The 18,967-nt window shown below is 29.9% G+C and overlaps 1 protein-coding gene across 4 annotated transcripts in view; it reads right to left on the bottom strand.

Annotated features, from left to right (window-relative positions):
• Positions 1 to 18,967, bottom strand: part of VAChT (Vesicular acetylcholine transporter) — a 298,477-nt gene that overhangs the window by 128,039 nt on the left and 151,471 nt on the right. Inside the window, exon 4 of one of the 4 annotated variants that reach the window (XM_071184880.2) lies at positions 14,405 to 14,436. The exons of 2 other annotated variants lie outside the window; for them this stretch is intronic. The gene's annotated coding sequence lies outside the window, so the exon portion shown is untranslated. Of the gene's footprint in view, positions 1 to 14,398; positions 14,437 to 18,967 lie in introns of all 4 variants that reach the window. One more of the 4 variants, XM_071184881.2, reaches the window with a different exon arrangement.

Below are 18,967 nucleotides of genomic sequence, written 5' to 3'. Positions count from 1 at the left end.
AAAATGCTCTCTTCTTGTTTCCATAGCACCAGACTGCCGCAGACTTTGTGGCGGACAGAGTACCTATCGTAGACAAACAGTATGTTGGACGTCACTGTCGGTGTTTTATGCATGGTTATACTATCTCGTTAGTCAGCATGTCAACACCGATTGTGAAGTTCGTTTTTTAAATGTAAAAATAGTTCGTCCAGCAGAAATTCACCGGCAGCTTGTTAAAATTTATGGTGAAGATGTAATGAATGATGAAAATGTGCGAAAATGGTGTAGGATTTTTAATGAAAGAAGAACAAATGATGAAGAATAATCTGGACGGCCTACTATTATGAAGTGGTAATACTGTATCATCCACCATACGGCACTGACTTAACACCATAAGACTTTCATCTGTATCCAATACTTAAAGAATTTCCTGGTGGAAAGCACTTGGAAAATGATGGCTTGTTGAGAAAAACTGTTTCTAACTGGTTTAACGGTCAGGCGGCAGAGTTCTTTAACGACAAGATCCAAAGGCTGGTGCCACGACATGACAAATGTTTTAATGTCAATATGATGATTGTGTTGTAAAGTGAATAAATGTTCAAATTTTATTTTGTGATAAAATTTACGCTCATAAATAAAGTTTATCTTACTCCATTACAAAATTGTTCTTTCGTGAAAAAATGATTCGCGTATTTAACGCCTGGCTTGTGGTCGATGTCCAATAGGAGCAAAATTTTAATCGACCAGTCACCTCTGGGTTTCAAACTCAGACATTTTTGTTGACGAATTTTATGAAGGAAGTTAGTTTATACGCAAGCTGACTCACTTTTTGATTATTATGAGCAATCTAACTGTATAATGAGAAGCACAGGTTTTCTTTCATGTGTATAAGGCGATGGCTTTAATTATTGCATCAGGGCTTTAAATTATGAATTTTTACCAAACTCTCATAAACATTGATAGTTTTGATGTACTTTTCTTGTAAAATATTTCAAAATTATCCATTTTATGTAGCTTACCATAAATAAAAATAATATTTAAGAGAACTTATGTTAAACCCCCTTTTATGGAAATTAAAATATCATAATAACCTTATCATTCTAAAAATAAAGAACCGGGAAGCTCATTCATGTTAAATATGTAAATTATTGCTTTCTGAAAAAGAAAACAATATAAAAATTTTCTAGTAGGCAAAATTTTAATAAGATTATTTCAAACTCATATTTATTCGTTATTTATCTTTTTGTACATATTACTAGAAAAAAACATACAATGATTTTGTTTCATTTCATCGGATGAATTAATGGCTTCGTCAAGAAAACTAATTGAATTTTATACGAAACAGCATTTTCGTTTAATCTGTAGCTCGATATCATTTTCAAAATCTATTTTACATTAACCTACAGGAAATTAAATATTGTTTTTGAAAAAATAATTCGAATAATAAATAATTCATTTTTCATTTATGTCTAGTTTCGATACTTATTTTACATGGACATTAACAGGCATTCTTTTAAATAGATTTTTCATCAAAAAAAACTTAAAAGCTTATAAAATATAAGAAATTTAATGTTTTGAAGCGAAATTTCAATAGTAATATATACTTAAATAATTTTAAAAAAATGAGGGCATTGAATACCGATCAATGGACTTCTACCCTAAAAAACATCAATTCATATCAGGAAATAGTTTCCTGTTTTGTTATTTTATTTTTAATTTTACAACCGTCGTTGAACAGCCGACCCAATTTCTTGGGTTTACGATTACTACTATTCAACTTCATAGTCTTGTAATTTTGAACCCAATCCAGAAGATAAGGAAATCCTGGATCAAGTATGGGGAAAGATTTGCCTTCGTGGAGGATTTTTCGATGGAATTAGCCCACATTTGCGTTACATGGAGAGGAAAACCACGAAAACTTATCACGGCCAGCCTGATGGCAAGGAGACTGTAACCCATGATCCGTCTACCACTGAGGATATTTTACGTTAGTACAACGGTCGTTTGAGAGCCGGGTGTGGAATTCGTATCTACCAGCCGTTGCTGGGATTCGAACCCGGTTCACTTCATCGGAAGGCGAACTCTTTATTCCTTGAGCCACCACGGCTTCTTGTTTTGTTATTATCCCAATCAACCCGATCATTTTTAATGATAAGCATGACTCTGATAAGCTGCATTCTATACACTGATGTTTTCCTTTATTCATTCCAAGAAAAGAAAGAGAAGTATTTGAAAAATATAAAATTTATGCGCCAAATAGGCGGTATTATATTTGGCGTATAAAATATATTCTGAAATTTATTTTGAAGCTGAACTATTTGCATTGCTAAATATGAAATCACAATAAAAAGCAAAAATACTAAACAAATAATTTTTAAAATTGCTTGAAATGAAACAACTACCTCAACTGTGACGTATGAATTAGGTCGCCAATGTTGTGTGGCGCCCTCTGTTGATCAGTAGAAAAGATTTGTGGAGGTTCTATTGTTTAAATACAATGGAAATGAATAGTATGAACAGATTGTAAGGTTGAATTTAATTTTTTTAGCAAATTAATTTTGCCCATTATGATGAGAACTTATATGCAAAATACACTGACAAAAGACAAAGATACTGAATAAAACTGTTGAAGTTTAATGAATTTATTTGATTTCGAATTTTAATTTTAATTTTATTCTAAGCACAAGCTATTGTGGCTAACAGGAAATCCACTACATTGTATTATTCGCTAAAAATAACTTTAAAAATTGCTCTTACTTTAAATATTGTAAGGTGCTAACTTCTAAGTTTGCATCTTTGAAATAAGATGCAGGAGATGGAGAAAATTATGGACGCACTTCTTTATTCATTCTGCGCTATCAATCTTTCTTTCAACAGCAAATGTTTTGGAAGATTTTACATGGCAAAATTGTCGGTGAAATTTAAAAGCTCATCCTTGAAGCTTTTAGAAATGATTGCCTTTTAACCCACGCAAAATTTGCATCAACCAAAATGAGGGTAGGATGTTAAAAGCTTCTCTTTTTTCTCTTCAATACCATTGTAATTAAGAAAAAGCATTCTTATATAAATGTTGGAAATTCTTAAGAATAAGTGCAAAACTGCAGGTAATAAAGTTGGAAAGAAGTTGTTGACCTCTCGTCCTCATTCAGGTTGATCTGAATTTTGCATGGGTAAAAATGACACCATTTCTAAAAGCTTCAAGCATGGTCTTTCTGCTTAAGACAGCATTTTAACCACGTAAAATCCTGCAAAATATATGCTGCTGAAAGAAAGATTGTTTACAGTAAATAAGAAATGAAATATTTCCATAATTTAATCTAGCCCCTGTGCGAAACATATGACAGAAAATAAAAAGTGAACATACTTTTCATCATTATATTTCTTATTCTGTTCCAAGTTTGGATGTCAGCTGATCTGAATTAGCTGCTTTCACTCGCAGTGTACAGTGCGTGAGCTGAGCGAAAAAAATAACCGGACTACTCTGAATAACTTTTGATTTAATGCTCAGATCTTCACGTTCTAGAACTCCATCTTAATGGATTGAGAGGGAGCCACGATTGCTCAGGGAATAAAACGTTTGCCTTCCAATGGGGCGAACCGGGTTCGAATCCCAGTCGATACGAATTCCGCATCCGGCTTGCACCGACCACCGCGAAATATCCTCAGTGGTAGACGGATCTTGGGCTAGAGTCCCCTTGCGGTCAGGCTAACCGTGGAAGGTTTTCGTGGTCTTCTTTTCCATGTAACGCAAATGCGGGTTAGCTCCATCAAAAAGTCATCCACGAAGGCAAAATTTCTCCCAATACTCGATCCAGGAGTTCCCTTGTCTTCTGGTTCTTTCCCTTGTCTGCGCAATTCAAGTCTTAACTGAGCAGCCCCAGTTAAGCATTCTATTAATATGCTACGTAATTTTTTCTTTGACTTCTTTTTTTCAATCTGCGCATTTTAATAGAGGCCGTTGTTTTCTTACGTTTTAAGTGTTTCCTTTTCATTTGGCTTGCTTGTGAAATCACTGTTTGACCTGGTTAATGTGAGTTTATATTTTCTGATGATTTTGTTTGAGTTACTTTTCGGAATTGGTTTTATGTATTTCATGTTTTTTTTCTTGGACTTCTATACAAAACCTTCGGGGTACTGAGGGAGTTAATTTAGGCATTTGCCCTCTCTCTCAATAGAGAAGGTTTTGCTTTATGGCTACCGGGGCCGATACCCCATGAAGACGTCGGCTTCGGTGGTCATATTTTTATTTCCTTCGTTTCCGTTATTGCTGCATTTATTCTTTCTTTTTTTGAAATTTCTGCTGCTTTTAAGCGTGTTTTTTTTTTTCAAAGAAGTTTTGTCAACTTAGAATAAAATTTTTTTTTGTATTCTTTTAGTATGGTTCGAGGGGGTGATTTTAAATATGCTAATTATTTACAGCAGATGATATTTAAGTTATAAATTAGACACTAAAACGTACCTTCTCTGAATATACTTTTTGCTTTTTGACGGATTCAGATTTCTGCACCCCAAAATATAGGGGGTAGCCGCAATCTGGAAAATAGGGTCCTAATAGTTTGATTAAGAGACATGTACAATGTTTTGACCCCTTAATGTTAATTTCAACTTTTTGCGTATTTCTCCAGATCTCGAGAACTTTTTAAGCGAATTGAGAATTTTTTTAAATGACTTAAATGAAAGCACTTACAACAAGAATTGTTATCTTTTAACACTTCTTGTTATAGCTTTTGGCATGATACTGTTTGTAAGAATCAAAATATCTTAAGGAGGGGGATCAATTAATAGCAGTCCCGAGTAAATAATTCTTGCGAATTTCAAGTCCTACGCTGTCTAGGATTTGCCGAAGTTGCGTCCTGATATTTTCCCCATATTTTATTAGTAAACGCTAACTCTGGGAGAAATATGGAGTGTTATTTGATTTGAAACACAACATTTTTCAAGATTAAACTTACTCGCCTGCCTGAATATTCGGTTACCAAAAGCGTTCTGGTCTAGATATAACCAAAGCGATCATTTTTGTCAATTGCAGTCAGAGTCAGGGAAATCAATCAAAAAAATTAACAGTACATGCTGTAAATTTTTGATTTGATTTCCCTGACAACAGTAAAATATTGACAAATAATACAACAGTAAAATATTTGCAAAAGAAGTGGATGTAATGAACCTTATTTTTCCTTCACTGTTTCTGGTAATCTATTTTTGAGACTTGATATAATCTATTCAGAAACTAGTTTGTTTCCTGACGCACGGCACTATCAAGTGCTATTTTTAATCCATCTTTCTGTGTTGCAACATTTTATCCGCAGATAGCATCCAGCCTTACCTGCAGGGTGTATACGGGGGAGAAGTTCGTGTCCCAAACACCTGATCCCTCTTGGATCGATGTAGCAGATAGAAAAGTAGATTCTGGGGGAGGGATGGAGATTGTTCCACAAAAGAAGAATGAATAGCATTGATCACGGAGCATCCTCAGCGCTGCGAGGATCAGCAAGAGCAAAGGATCCCTATGCCTGTCACGTATCGCTTGATCCGCAAGGGGGGGGGGAGAGAAAAACCCTTAACGATGAGCGGCAGGAGGGGGGAAACAGTTCCTTTTTTTGTTAAGGGGTCTTTTTCATTCGTTTGTGCTTTGTCCCTGTCTTATATAAAGTTTTTTTTCCAGGTCTTCTTTTGTGAAGCGAGTTTGTGTGGTTGGGTTCAATTTTGCTTGAAATAAAAGAGGAATTGATGTTTCTGAGTATAATGGGATCAGTTTAAACGCTGATTAATGAAACTTCCTAGTTAGAGAGTTTGTGTGACGCTTGCAATGAATGTTCGAACGATTAGTATTTTTCGTAGAATAAATGACGCTAGCTTAATATTTTTTTACGAACAAAGTTTTTAAAACTTTTGAATCACGATTTTTTAGTTTCTATGCTTCTGAATATAATGGGATCGGTTTAAGCGTAGATTGAAGAAACTGTCTTGTTTGTTTTTGTGATGCTTGCAATAAGTGTTCAAATGATTTGCATTTTTTTTTTTTTTGTAAAATAAACGACAAAAACTTGATGATATTTTTTACGAACATGAGTTTGAAAATCTTTTAAATTGCGTTTCTTTTAGTTTCTATACTTTTGAATATGAAGGGATCAATTTAAACATGGATTAATGAAACTTAGTGTATGTAATGCATGCAATAAATGCTCAAAGCAATAAATGTTCATGCATTTTTTGCAAAATAAAAGACGCAAATTTGATATTTTTATGAACATGAGTTTAAAAATCTTTGAAAATACGTTTATCATATTTTTAGTTCCTCTACTTCTGAATATAATGGAATTAGTTTAAACGTTAATTGATGAAACTTCCTAATTTGTGTTTTCAATGCTGGCAATAAATGTTCGAATGGTTTGTATTGTTTCTTCTTTTTTGTAGAAAAAAATGAGATGAAAATGTTATTTTTTACAAGCATATATTTGAAAATCTACGTAATTCATATTTATCAGTTTTTTCTTAGTTTTATACACTTCTGAAATTAATGAAATCCGTTTAAACGCTGATTAATGAATAAATATTAAAATGACGTGTATTGTTTTATTATTGTAGAATAAATAAGATAAGTATGCCATTTTTTATTAAGTTTGAAATCCTCCAGATGTATATTTTTCACTTTTTTTTCTAAACTTGTGAGCATAATGGGATTTGCTTAAACATTCTTATTAATAAAATCTCAAAATCTGGTGAATTCTCTTAATTTTTTTGACATACTAACAATGAATTTACAAATGAATAGCAGTTTTTTCCCTGTAGAATAAATGAAAGAATAAATGAATTCAAAAAGCATCATTCTCTGAAACAAGGGCATTTCTAAAACTCAAAGGTTAATTCGATTGATCTCATTTATATTTATTTTCATTTATTCGGTTTCATTTATAGGTTAATTCAAATGATTCGGAGTTTAAAGTACTGAAATTTGGCAAAATATGCATAAAATGGTGGACCATTTCTTAAACATTCAATTATTAGTTTTTATATTAATTTTTGAGCCCCTTTTTCTAAATCAAATGGCCTAAAAACTAGATTTAAGTTTGAAAAAGTCTAAAAACTATGATTACCTAAACATGTTTATACCTTATAATACAAATATTTTTTAATCATTAACAAATTAATTTAAGAAAATAATTAATTTTATCCAAATTCTTGATTTTATTACATATTAATGTTTGAATCGAGCGCTTAAGGCTTTTTCTGAAGGAATTATTATTACTTAGCGTTAAGAATTATTATTATATTCAAAAGATACGAAAAGAAATGGGACACATTAAAATAACATTAGAGTCTCAAAATTTTAAATCGTTATGGTTGTTAAACTATAAAAGCCAGTATTTCAAAACTTCGTCTACTCTCTTTACGGCCCCTACTTTGGGAGTGAAAATTCAGAGTTTGATGGAAAAAAGTATGTTTCTTTAAAAAAAAGTGTTTTTTTTTTTTTTTTTTTTTTTTGTCAAAATAAGCATATTCGAGCATTGTAATACTTAACTGCTTACATAATTATTTCTTTTAAATATTGCCATAACACTTAGCAGAATTCGAAAGTAAAAATATTTTTTTCTGAATGTACATAGTTTTGCTACCACACAAACAATATTTCCTCAAATTAAGCGACGTATTAAATTAAATACTTTTTTAAATTATTTAAATTTTTTTTAATTAAATTTAAATAATCTATTTTCAGGCTATTTTGCGCCATAAATTTTAGACAATATTTATTTTTTATATATAAAAAGTAGCATTCAAATGAGAAAAATATTTCAACATTTCGCTCATTACATTTTAATTAAAGTTTTTTAAGAGGAAAACATGAAAAATTATTTCACTTATTAAAAGTTTATTTTAAAACCTTCTATTAATTATTTTACATTATTTTAGAAATATTACATAGATATTCTAGATTATATAGGTATATAGATCTATATATAGATATTCTAGATTATTTTAGAAAGTTTATAGTCAAGTGCAGATACATATTCCTAACAAATACGGAATTTTCAACAAAATAAAATTAAAATAAAAAAACACAATTTTTTTTTTTATCTTTCTTTAAGAAATAAAATATTGGATATAACTTACATATTCGAGTTGACCTAATCTCAGTTAATTTTCCAAATACTATATGTTTATTTTACGTAAAGTTTATCTTAAAATGAGTTGCAAGATTTTCTAATAAATTTTTTTAAGAAACCTGTTAAAATGTCGACAGTTCATTTAATATTATTACTGTTATTCGAAAAAAATCCCCTTATCGTTACGCCTTAAGATAATTACCACTTAAGCTCTGATGAGGTACTTCTTCTTGAATTTAAAGAAAAATTTAAATATTTACGTTTTAATGTATTATTAAACAAAAGCTACCATATTTCAATAAAACGAATGTTAATAATGAAACACTTGTGCTACTGCTTTTTGCTTTCTGTAAAAAAAAACTTTTTTTTAAATACTAGACAAGCTTGTTAAACACAAAACCTCAAACGATATCACACTTATACTAGAAAATAATATTTTATATTCCATCAATATAGACTGGTTTCTTTCTACATATCTTCTAGATTCGAAATTCTAGATTCAAACCCTCTTTGGGAAATATTCCATCTGTAACACACATTCATATGCACATGCACACACCAAATAAACGTAAAATGGGAGGGGGGTAGAAATGATGGGGTGGATTGGAACCTAATTGTTGGAACGATGCAATCGATTGTTTCCTCCTCCTCTCTGCATCCGGGAATAGAGCTTCTCTAATTAAACCTTGGACCCTAGGGACACACCCCTTTACCGATCTGTACCCCTCTCTCATATACCGACAGTGGGTTCGTTTGTGAACTGGGCTACTGAGCACCCACACAATCAGTGGCACATCATTGGTACCCCCGTTCTTTCAAAAGTAACGGAGTACCTGTGAATGAAACTATTTGCATTTTAAAGAGATGCAGAAACAAAAAAAAAATAGTCATTGTCTGATTTAAAAAGAGATTAGAGCAAGTTTCATTTTTAATTCAAATACAGTTTTGAGTTTTTGGATTAAATAATTCCTTTTAGGATTTTTACCGAAAAGTTTATTTTAAAGAAAAATAATCGTTGTAGATTTTGCTTGTTTAAAGAGGTGTAATGAAAGAGATTATTATTTGATTTGAAAAGAGATTATGGTTTTTTTTAAAATCAAAGACAGTTTCAGTATACCAATATTATTATTTACTAGGGGGTTAAGCTCCCTGTTGGTTGCCATTCATAAACTCCGATGATTGCTTCGCAATAATTGTTGTTTCTTTGCATGAAATAATTTTTTTCCCTCGAAAGTTGTAATTACTTTTTTTAAAAATATAAATAGTATAAAGAATTTTGTTTGCGTAGACTTCTACGCTCGTTTCCCACGTCTAACATTCATTACTTTTAAATTGAATTATTATTTTGTGTGTGAGTCAAATTTGATTGATAGATAGTTGTAAAGATCTCGTATGATTCTTTTTCCCTCCCTAATGATTCTATTAAAATCTATTAAGATCTATTAATGATCATAAATAATTTTGCTTGGTAATCAATTTTTTTAAAATAACATTTAAAATAAAAGATACATATTGTTGAAGCAAAATTCGTGAATTCGAAACAGTAATTTAATATTTTTGCTAATCAAACAAGGTGATATATTGAGCACAATTCGTATATGCATCACATGATGCATGAAGTTGATCATTAAGTTCTAAATCATTTAACGAATCTTTTTAAAGATAATTCAAAATAACATATTTATGTATTTTACACCGAAAAATAATAATTATAAAGCGGTAAGTAAGTTCAAACACCGTTTCAAATTAACTTTTCTTAAAATTTAGCGTAACAAGGTAATATCATAGAATTATAACTTATGACGGAGGAATAACTCTTATAATCTTTAATTCTTAATTAATAAAACAATCATAATCAAACGCGTAATGATAGCACAGTAAAATTAGAAAAAAATTATTGGTAGATACCTTTAAAATTTGGGATACAAAAATATTTTGGAGGTAAGCAATTGGTTTTATGGCTTTCATCAACTTTATACTTATGTCAACCAAACGAAGTATGGAAATTAATGTGGGAAAACTGAATTCTAAAACGTGATTTTCATGCCGAATCAAATGTACCGACAATGTCGGAAAACTATAGCACCATCAGTAGATTTTTAAATATAAATTCCAAGAAATTTATGCTATAATATGCTTTTTATGCTTTTGGAGAAATAGTTACCATGCAAAAATATTTCGTCAGTATTTTTTTTTTAAATATTTCATTTTCGGATACATCATTTGTAAGCTGAACCACATAACTGTTGATATTATTTTAATCTGAACACGACGTAAAACAATGAACTTTAAAACTTAAAATAAATTTAAAAAGGTGACAGATTAAGCGTAGATGATAAGAAATTATGATTGAAAGAAGAAAAAAAAGAAATCTTTTGAACATTGTTTAAATATACTTGGATAGTAATCAACATTTCTAATTAGATTTACAATTAACAAAACCAGTTTGAATGTCTAATGAAACTTCGATATGTTTCAAATAATAATCTTTGAATTTATTACTGTTTCCGCTGGAAAAAAATATGACCACCTTCCTCACAAGAGATGCGACAGATTTCGATATCGTTTTTTGTTTCCCATTTAAGCATTAATTTTCATTTCCTCTGTCTTTTTACTTCTGTTCTTTATTTAAACAGAATTCTAACGTACATCTTAAGTTTGTTTCTTTTTTTTATTTACAAAATTTAACTGAGTTAATTTAAAGACATTCGAGGCAGCAAACAACTCAATAAGTAACCTGAAGTACCTTTCATTGTTCGACAAAAAAAAAATTCTTCCCACTCTTCTATCTTTATAGGAGTTTCGCGACTAGAATAATTCTCGTCTCCTATTATGTCTAGGATTTTCCCAATGGTTCGCCTGAGAATATGTATACCACAGGGAGCCATAAAAAAATCGGATGTTTAATCAACAGAAAAACTCATAAAATACCTCAATAAACTCTTAGTGAAATAAGAGCCAGAAATAACAGTTGTTTTCTGTATACAGACACAAGAACAAACTTTTCCATACAACTGAGGTATTACTTATTTTCAATTATTTTGAAAAATTGCTTTGGAAACTGAAGATCTTCAGATAAAATGAGTACAATAAAATGTGCTCAAAAAATAAATAAATTTTCCCTATATGGAGACAAGAACCAAATTATTCATGCAACTGAGGTATTCCAAAGTTTTCAATTATTTTGACGAACTTTTTTAGAAAATGGAGATCTTGAAATACTATAAATACAGTAAAATGTATGCAAGAAAAAGTTAATTGGCTTCAAAATCCAGTGATGGCGAGTCGATTCGAATTCCGCATCCAGCTCGTACTGACCATAGTGTTAAAGTAAAATATCATAAGTGGTAGACGGATCATGGGTAAGAGTCCCTTCGCCGTTAGGCTAATCGTGGGAGGTTTTCGGGATTTTCTTCTCCGTGTAACGCAAATAAGGGTTAGTTTCCCAAAAAAATTAGTTTCGCAAAATTTTTCCCGATACATTAACCAGGAGTTTCTTTGTCTTCTGGATTGAGTTCAAAATTGCAAGGCTACGGAGTTGAACATTGGTAGTCGTATATATATATATATATATATATATATATATATATATATATATATATATATATATATATATATATACATATGCATATATTCATATGCATATATACATATGCATATATACATATAGATATATACATATATATATATATATATATATATATATATATATATATATATATATATATATATATATATATATATATATATATATATATATATATATATATATATATATATATATATATATATATATATATATATATATATATATATATATATAATATATATATAATATATATATATACATATACACATATACATATATACATATACATATATACATATATATATATATATATATATATATATATATATATATATATATATATATATATATATATATATATATATATATATATATATATATATATATATATATATATATATATATATATATATATATATATATATATATATATACATATATATATATACATATACATATATACATATACATATACATATATACATATACATATATATATATATATATATATATATATATATATATATATATATATATATATATATATATATATATATATATATATATATATATATATATATATATATATATATATTTGTTAAGTCTGAGAAGAACTCGACAATCACGAAAGTTCTCAGTCAGAAATTAAAGTCGTGTGACAAGTTCGACAAGCTGCAAATTTTTTTTTTCTTCGCAACGGGAAAGATTATTTTGTAGAACGGAATTAAATGTTCATGCTATTGGAAATATATTAATTTTTTTTAAGTTGCTTACATCTATTGGCTCAAACAAATGTGTCATTTTAAATATTGATTCATTTGTTAAGCTTGTATTTTATAAAAAGTTGGATAAAAATTTTTTTTAACCACACAGAAGCATCTTTGTTGAGTTTGACTAATAGCAGAACCCCTGTAAGTTCGCATTTCCTCAGTCATTGATCTCTTGTAAGGAAACAGTTTTACAGATAGCCATATTGTGTATAGCTCAAATCGATTTACTCGTAGATCCTGAAATATATTTCAGAATTTTAACATGAACTCGTAAGCAAGGCCTGATTCTGATATCCGGTGGAACAAAATTTGGGGACCCTAGACCCTGGCCTCTCAGGCCTTATGAACTTAAATTCGTAAATTCCTCGAAAAGTGCAAAGACCTTTTGGAATTATAATGTAAAAAAAAAGTTGTACTCTTGTATGAGGAAACATGTATAGAAAAAAATAATAAATAAAAAAGTTCTACATGAAAAAATATGTTTAGAAAAGAACAATAAATTAAAAATTGTTTATAAATGGAATATGTTTCGAAAAAAAAATTAAATATAAAAAACATGCTCATGAAAATGAAAATATTAAATAAAAAAGTTGTATATGTATAGAAAAATTAGTAAATAAAAAAGTTACGCTTGAAAGACATATGTGTTGAAGGAATATTACAAGAAAACGTTTTATATGAAGAAATAAGCGTATAAAAAATAGAAAAGTAGTATATGAAGAAATATGCGTATAAAAAATAGAAAAGTAGTATATGAAGAAATATACGTATAAAAAATAGAAAAGTAGTATATGAAGAAATATGAATAGAAAATTATTTAAAAAAAAGTAGTATATGAAGAAATGTGTAGAAAAATATTAAATAAAAAAGTTTTATGTAAAGAAAATATGTAGAAAAAATATTAATAAAAGAAACTATACATGAAGAAATGCATGCAGAAAAAGATATTTGCTAAGTAAACATTAATTATTATAAACACTTTTTGCTTTTCATGCTGTGATTTTTTTTTAAAATTTTTAGTAACATTCACTAACTAAAATTTGTTGACTAAATAAAATTAAAATATTTTTGGAAGAACTAAGTTTCAGCTTAGCTTTTGGACGATTGAATTTATTTCTGCGAAAAGGAATCAAAAGCTAAAACGATAATACATATATATATATATATATATATATATATATATATATATATATATATATATATATATATATATATAAAAACTTATTTCGTATGCCCCTTTTGTCCGCCCCAAGGAATTCACGTCAGCTAACGATGTTCCTTTCGGATGCCCCCCTAGGGTCCAAGTATTTGCTCGTTCAATTAGGCAGCCTAATGAAATCGGTCACCGTTTTGGCTGAAGGGGTGGCCTACTACATTCTCCACCTCTCCTCCCCATCTTTCCAAGGTGCTCTTCCACCCCCTTAGATAATAAGCTTTGGGAAAAAGGCAGGAATTCACAGCTTTATTCCTTTTCCAAAGTTGGTAGTAGCCAAGAATAACGCTGAGGGCACCCCAGACCGCAATTATCGACGAACATTCGTCAATAAAGAATAGATGTTACGATGATCGAATGAGTGACGTCACCTCGAATAGTCTCCATTCGTATGGAAATTGCGTTATTGTTATTACAGTTTGCTGATGTGTCAAAACGATCGTTCTAAAAATTTTGCCACTCAATTTGGTAAAGAAAAAAATAATCAAAATTCATAATGTCGCTAAAAGTTTTAAAAATGGTTGTAAGATGAGAAAAAGTGCTCCACCAATTCCAGGCTTCGTACCTGTATTTACCCTGCTTTGTGTTTTTTCAAAATGAAAATTAATTATTGAATGAGTTAAAATAGAACTGAAAAAATTGGTATTATAGAAGAATGTTAATTCTACTATGCTGTAAAAACTTTCAAAAATGCTTTAAAAATTAAAGATAATGCAAAAAAAAAATACTATTTGAAATACATTACCCTTACCTGTCGCAGCTTGAAGATGATTTCTTTTAGAACTAAAATAAGAACATGTATCTTCAATTTAATCAACCTGTTAATTGATTATGATGCAAAATTAATAAATAATAATATTTATAAAATTTATTATCTAAAGGTATATAACATTCCCCAAAGTGCCCATCTTGCTTTTCAAATCAGGGTTATTAACTTCTATTTTAAGGCTGTTTTACGAAGGCTGTTTTACGTGTTAAGGCTGTTTTACGTGTTATGAAATTGTGCTTTTTGCGAATAATATGTAATTGTTATAGCTGTTGTAAGTTTGCAACAGTTACTCATGATTGATAGGTCAAGTTCAACTTATCTAAATAAAGCGCAATCTACGCTTATTTTAAAAATGGGGCAAAACTTCGAAATGGAGAAAAGCTACAGTTCGGTGAAAATGAAGAGCGTTTGTGATCCAATTTTTTAATATTTAAAAACTTTCTCTAATGCTGCATTACTTGGGCTCAAAAAAATTTGCAAAAATTGAGTATAAGGCAGTGATTTTGATAATTTTCATCCAGATGGAAAAATGTTGCCAAATTGGAGAAATTATAAGTATAATATATTGGAAAAATATTCTATATATATGAATAATATATTGGGAAAATATTCTATATATATGAATAATATATTGGAAAAATATTATATATATTGGAATAATATATTGGAAAAATATTATATAGTTAGACTTTAAATTAATATTGATTACCTTCTGAATTAAAATGAAAGCAAAAATGAGTCTGTCAAGAAACATGTCCACATTTAGCTACTGCTTTTTTTTCTTTTATTCGGGTTTTATACGATTGCATTTACAGAGATGCCAACTTGCTCCGGACATGAAATATATATTTTAAAGTGGTAGTTTATTAATTGTGATTCTTGGTTTAATAATTTCAATTTAGTAGATTTTTATCCACCACTATTTCTAAATAATTCATTGGCATCATCACCACTTTATGGTACTTATGTCATGCTATACCATTTAAAAAAGCAATTAAAAATAGTAAAATATTTGCAAAATCTACTTTGTAGTTATTTACCGTTTCTTTAATTATTTTGGCGAGTCCGGAGCAGTTGGCATCTTTGCATTAATGACTCGCCAGTCCCAAAGAAATTAAGCACAGTATTGGAAACAAACTTGTCAAGAAATACTATGTTTAATATCTATTTTTTTATCTAATTTTTTTTTTGCTACCGTTTTTTAATTTCTTAAAGGAGCGTGCGAAACCTCTAAAATAAGCACTTACAATTCTTAACAAGAAACTGTTCATTTTTTTTTGCATCTTCTCTGGCAAGTACACATTCACAATTTTTTTCGAAAACAAGCTATAATAAGATGATTTTCCTACCAGTTTTTGCTCTTTTTCGTCTTGAAATATATAGACTACCAGTGTTATAAAATTCTCAGATTTGAGGAAACACGGTAACTTTGGTTTAGAATTTGTATAGTTTAGAAAGTTATCCTCCAGAAGGGTAAAGAAACATGCACTTTATGTTAAAAATCATACATTTGCAAAGTCAGTGAAAAATGGCATTTGTTGATGTTTGCCAAAGCGAATTTCTTTTCTTTTTTTTTCAAAATTTGTATGAAAATAATTTAATTTCGAAATTTTATTTAAGAAAAATTTGATTTAAGTGTAAAATTGTGAAGGAAAATGATTTGGCTCTTTAATGTAATTGTTTTTCATCACCATTGTCATCAATATTAAATCATCATCAATATCATTCTGGCAGAAGACAATTTATCCCTTGAAAGCTGATCCAATAATTTAAAGGCGCATTTTAATAGCCAGAAACAAAACCCTAGAACATTTTCCCTCTTTATTGAACATTTCTATCAGCCGTTATTGCCAAAACCCTACTTAATCTGAATGCCTAGAAATTGATTTTTGGTATCCAAGATTTTGGGTATCTAATACTACTCTATGTTGAAAATCATATCATGAAGTAGTTGCAACAACATGGATTTAATTAATGTAACAGAATTGTTTTATGTTTTTACTTTAATATTAACAAAACTAATCCTAACTAATTTTGTGTATGCTTGTATGATTTCTTTCTTCAAATTACGTAGTTGTAAATAAGATGAGGCAAAGAATTATTAACCCCATCTCCTAATAATTCTACAATAAAATAGTTCTGATGCCGCTTTTTTCCATCTTACCCTGATTATAGCCTCTCTGAAAATGTCAAGTACCTGGTTCACCCACTCAGCTTTTCATATATTTTGCTCAACAGTAGAAAATGGAGAACGTTACTTGTTTGCCGAAGCAAATTCCTCTTTTCTATTTAAAAAAATCCATTTCGAATGAAAAGATTTTATTATTACTTATTAAGTTTGATAAAAAAAATATTCTAAAGTTATTGGACTCTTTATTGCAATTTTTTTAATATCATTTGAACAGAAGAGAATTTATCCCTTGGCAACCTATCCAATATCTTGAGTGCCTTTTTATATTGCCAGAAACAAAACCCTGAAACGTTCTTCCTTTATTTCGAACACCTCTATCAGCCATTATTGCCTAAACCCTACCTAATCCGAACACTAAGGAATCCCCAGCTTCTTTACCCGTCCAGGCACGTTCGGGCAACGACGCTAATTTTCTTCCAAAATTAATGCCCCGCAGAGTGGCAACGGAGCTCTGTTCCCAGAATGCCTGTCTTGGGAGATATAAAAGATTCTACACCGAGAAGGCAATAAGAAGAAGAGCTAATTCTGACGCTCTTTACTGCAAAATGGCTACAAGCCAAACCAATTTGAGAACAAGAAGCCAATTAATTGTGAGACAATGTGGATAACAAATACTATTGTTCAGAGAATTTCTTTGGAATGACAACTTTGATCAATTAGTTCCTTTGACATCAAAAGACAATCTGTCTTTGGCTGTCTGCTCAATCGAGTGTTTGATTTCCTAACAAAGAAATGTTAATACCCATAACAAGGAGAAAAATAAAAGAATTTTTTTTAAAAATATTATTTAATAGTTAAGTAATTTATTATGTGTTACTGTTTAATCTGATTCTGCGTTTTTTATTTGGATTAATCGTTAAATGCGGATATTTGAAATACAAATCTCAACACAATTTTAACCCCGACCAAGTGCAGTTTTAGTTTTTGCGTGTCTTCATGAACATTCAATTTGTCAACAAATTATCTTTTTTAGCATTTTTAAAAAAATTTCTTATTTTAGTAAAATATGAAAAAAACTTTTAATTTAATCCAAGGTTTTAAGGCTCTAAATATAAAACTTAAAAGCTTCGGAATTCAACCATAAAAATGGTAGATTATAAGCTTAGACAATAATTTTAATTTTATCAAATCCAGTGAAAAATGTAAATTCTTTCTGAAACTTCAAAATAGGGCAGGTAGCCCCAATTGGAAAATACAGTCCCAACTTAAAACAGTGCTGACAAAACTATTCCAAGTTGTAAATGAACCAGGGATTAGAGTCTTCTTGCCACCGGGTTAACAGGCTTAGGGGATAGAGCGTCCGCCTTCAAATTAGGTGAACCGAGTTCAAATCCCAGCGATGGCTGATCAATACGAATTCCGCAACCAGCTCGCACCAACCACAGTGCAGACGGAAAATATCCTCAGTGGTAGACGGATCCTGAATTACAGTCCCATTTGCGTCTGGCTAACTGTGGGAAGTTTGAGTGATTGTCCTCTCCGTGTAACGCAAATGCAAGTTAGCTCCATCAAAAAGTCCTCCACGAAGACAAATTTCTCCCAATACTTAAACCAGGTGTTCCCTTGTCTTCTGGATTGAGTTCAAAATTACAAGATTATGGAGTAGAACATTGGTAGTCATAAACCCAATACTTAGGTCGGCTGTTCATAGAAGGTTATAAAGTAATGTGAAATGAAATGATTGATCGAGCTGCTCTCTTATAATTTGGGTTGATTCCAAAATTACGAGTCTACGAATTCAAATATTGACATAGTCGCTGGGGAAAAAATCAAATCAAATCTGAAGAATATAATTTGATAGAATGAGCTTCTTAAAATTTCTTAATGTGCCACGATTACAACACTATGGATTTTCTAAGTTTGTTATAACTGGACTATAATTTTATAGTAGGTTTCAAAACAATAATTTTTAAAGATATCCTATGGAGCAGAGAAATTGCGTTAAGAAACATATTTTTGACAAGTTTTTTTCCCCTCACTTTCAACCTTGTTGGAATATAGACTTAAATTATAAACTCGTAAAATCTTTAGAGCATAAATATATCCTTTTAAATCGTTTACCTAAAAAAACTGATTCTAGGCATAGAAAACATTTACGGAATGGCATTTGGGAGTTATTTGGAGTTACCAAGAGTCCAACACATTTTTTTACAATCATATTAAAATAACATCTATTAAAGTTTAAATTTCTCTTTTCGAGATGTGATTTTGACATTTATAAATATAATATCTTAACATTCTCTTGGGCAAGCCAGGTGGCCGAGCGGTTAGTGTACCTGGCTGCAAAGCCAATAGTTGCGGGTTCAAATCTCACTCATTACACAAATGTTCAGCTTCACCTGCCGTTAAAAAAA

Source organism: Parasteatoda tepidariorum, chromosome 5, assembly GCF_982258835.1.
Source record: "Parasteatoda tepidariorum strain Cologne lab strain chromosome 5, Ptep-v5.0, whole genome shotgun sequence".
In the NCBI taxonomy this organism is placed as follows: Eukaryota; Metazoa; Arthropoda; class Arachnida; order Araneae; family Theridiidae; genus Parasteatoda; species Parasteatoda tepidariorum.
Note: the sequence above shows the minus strand (reverse complement) of the source record. Positions and strands in the feature narration are given on the sequence as shown.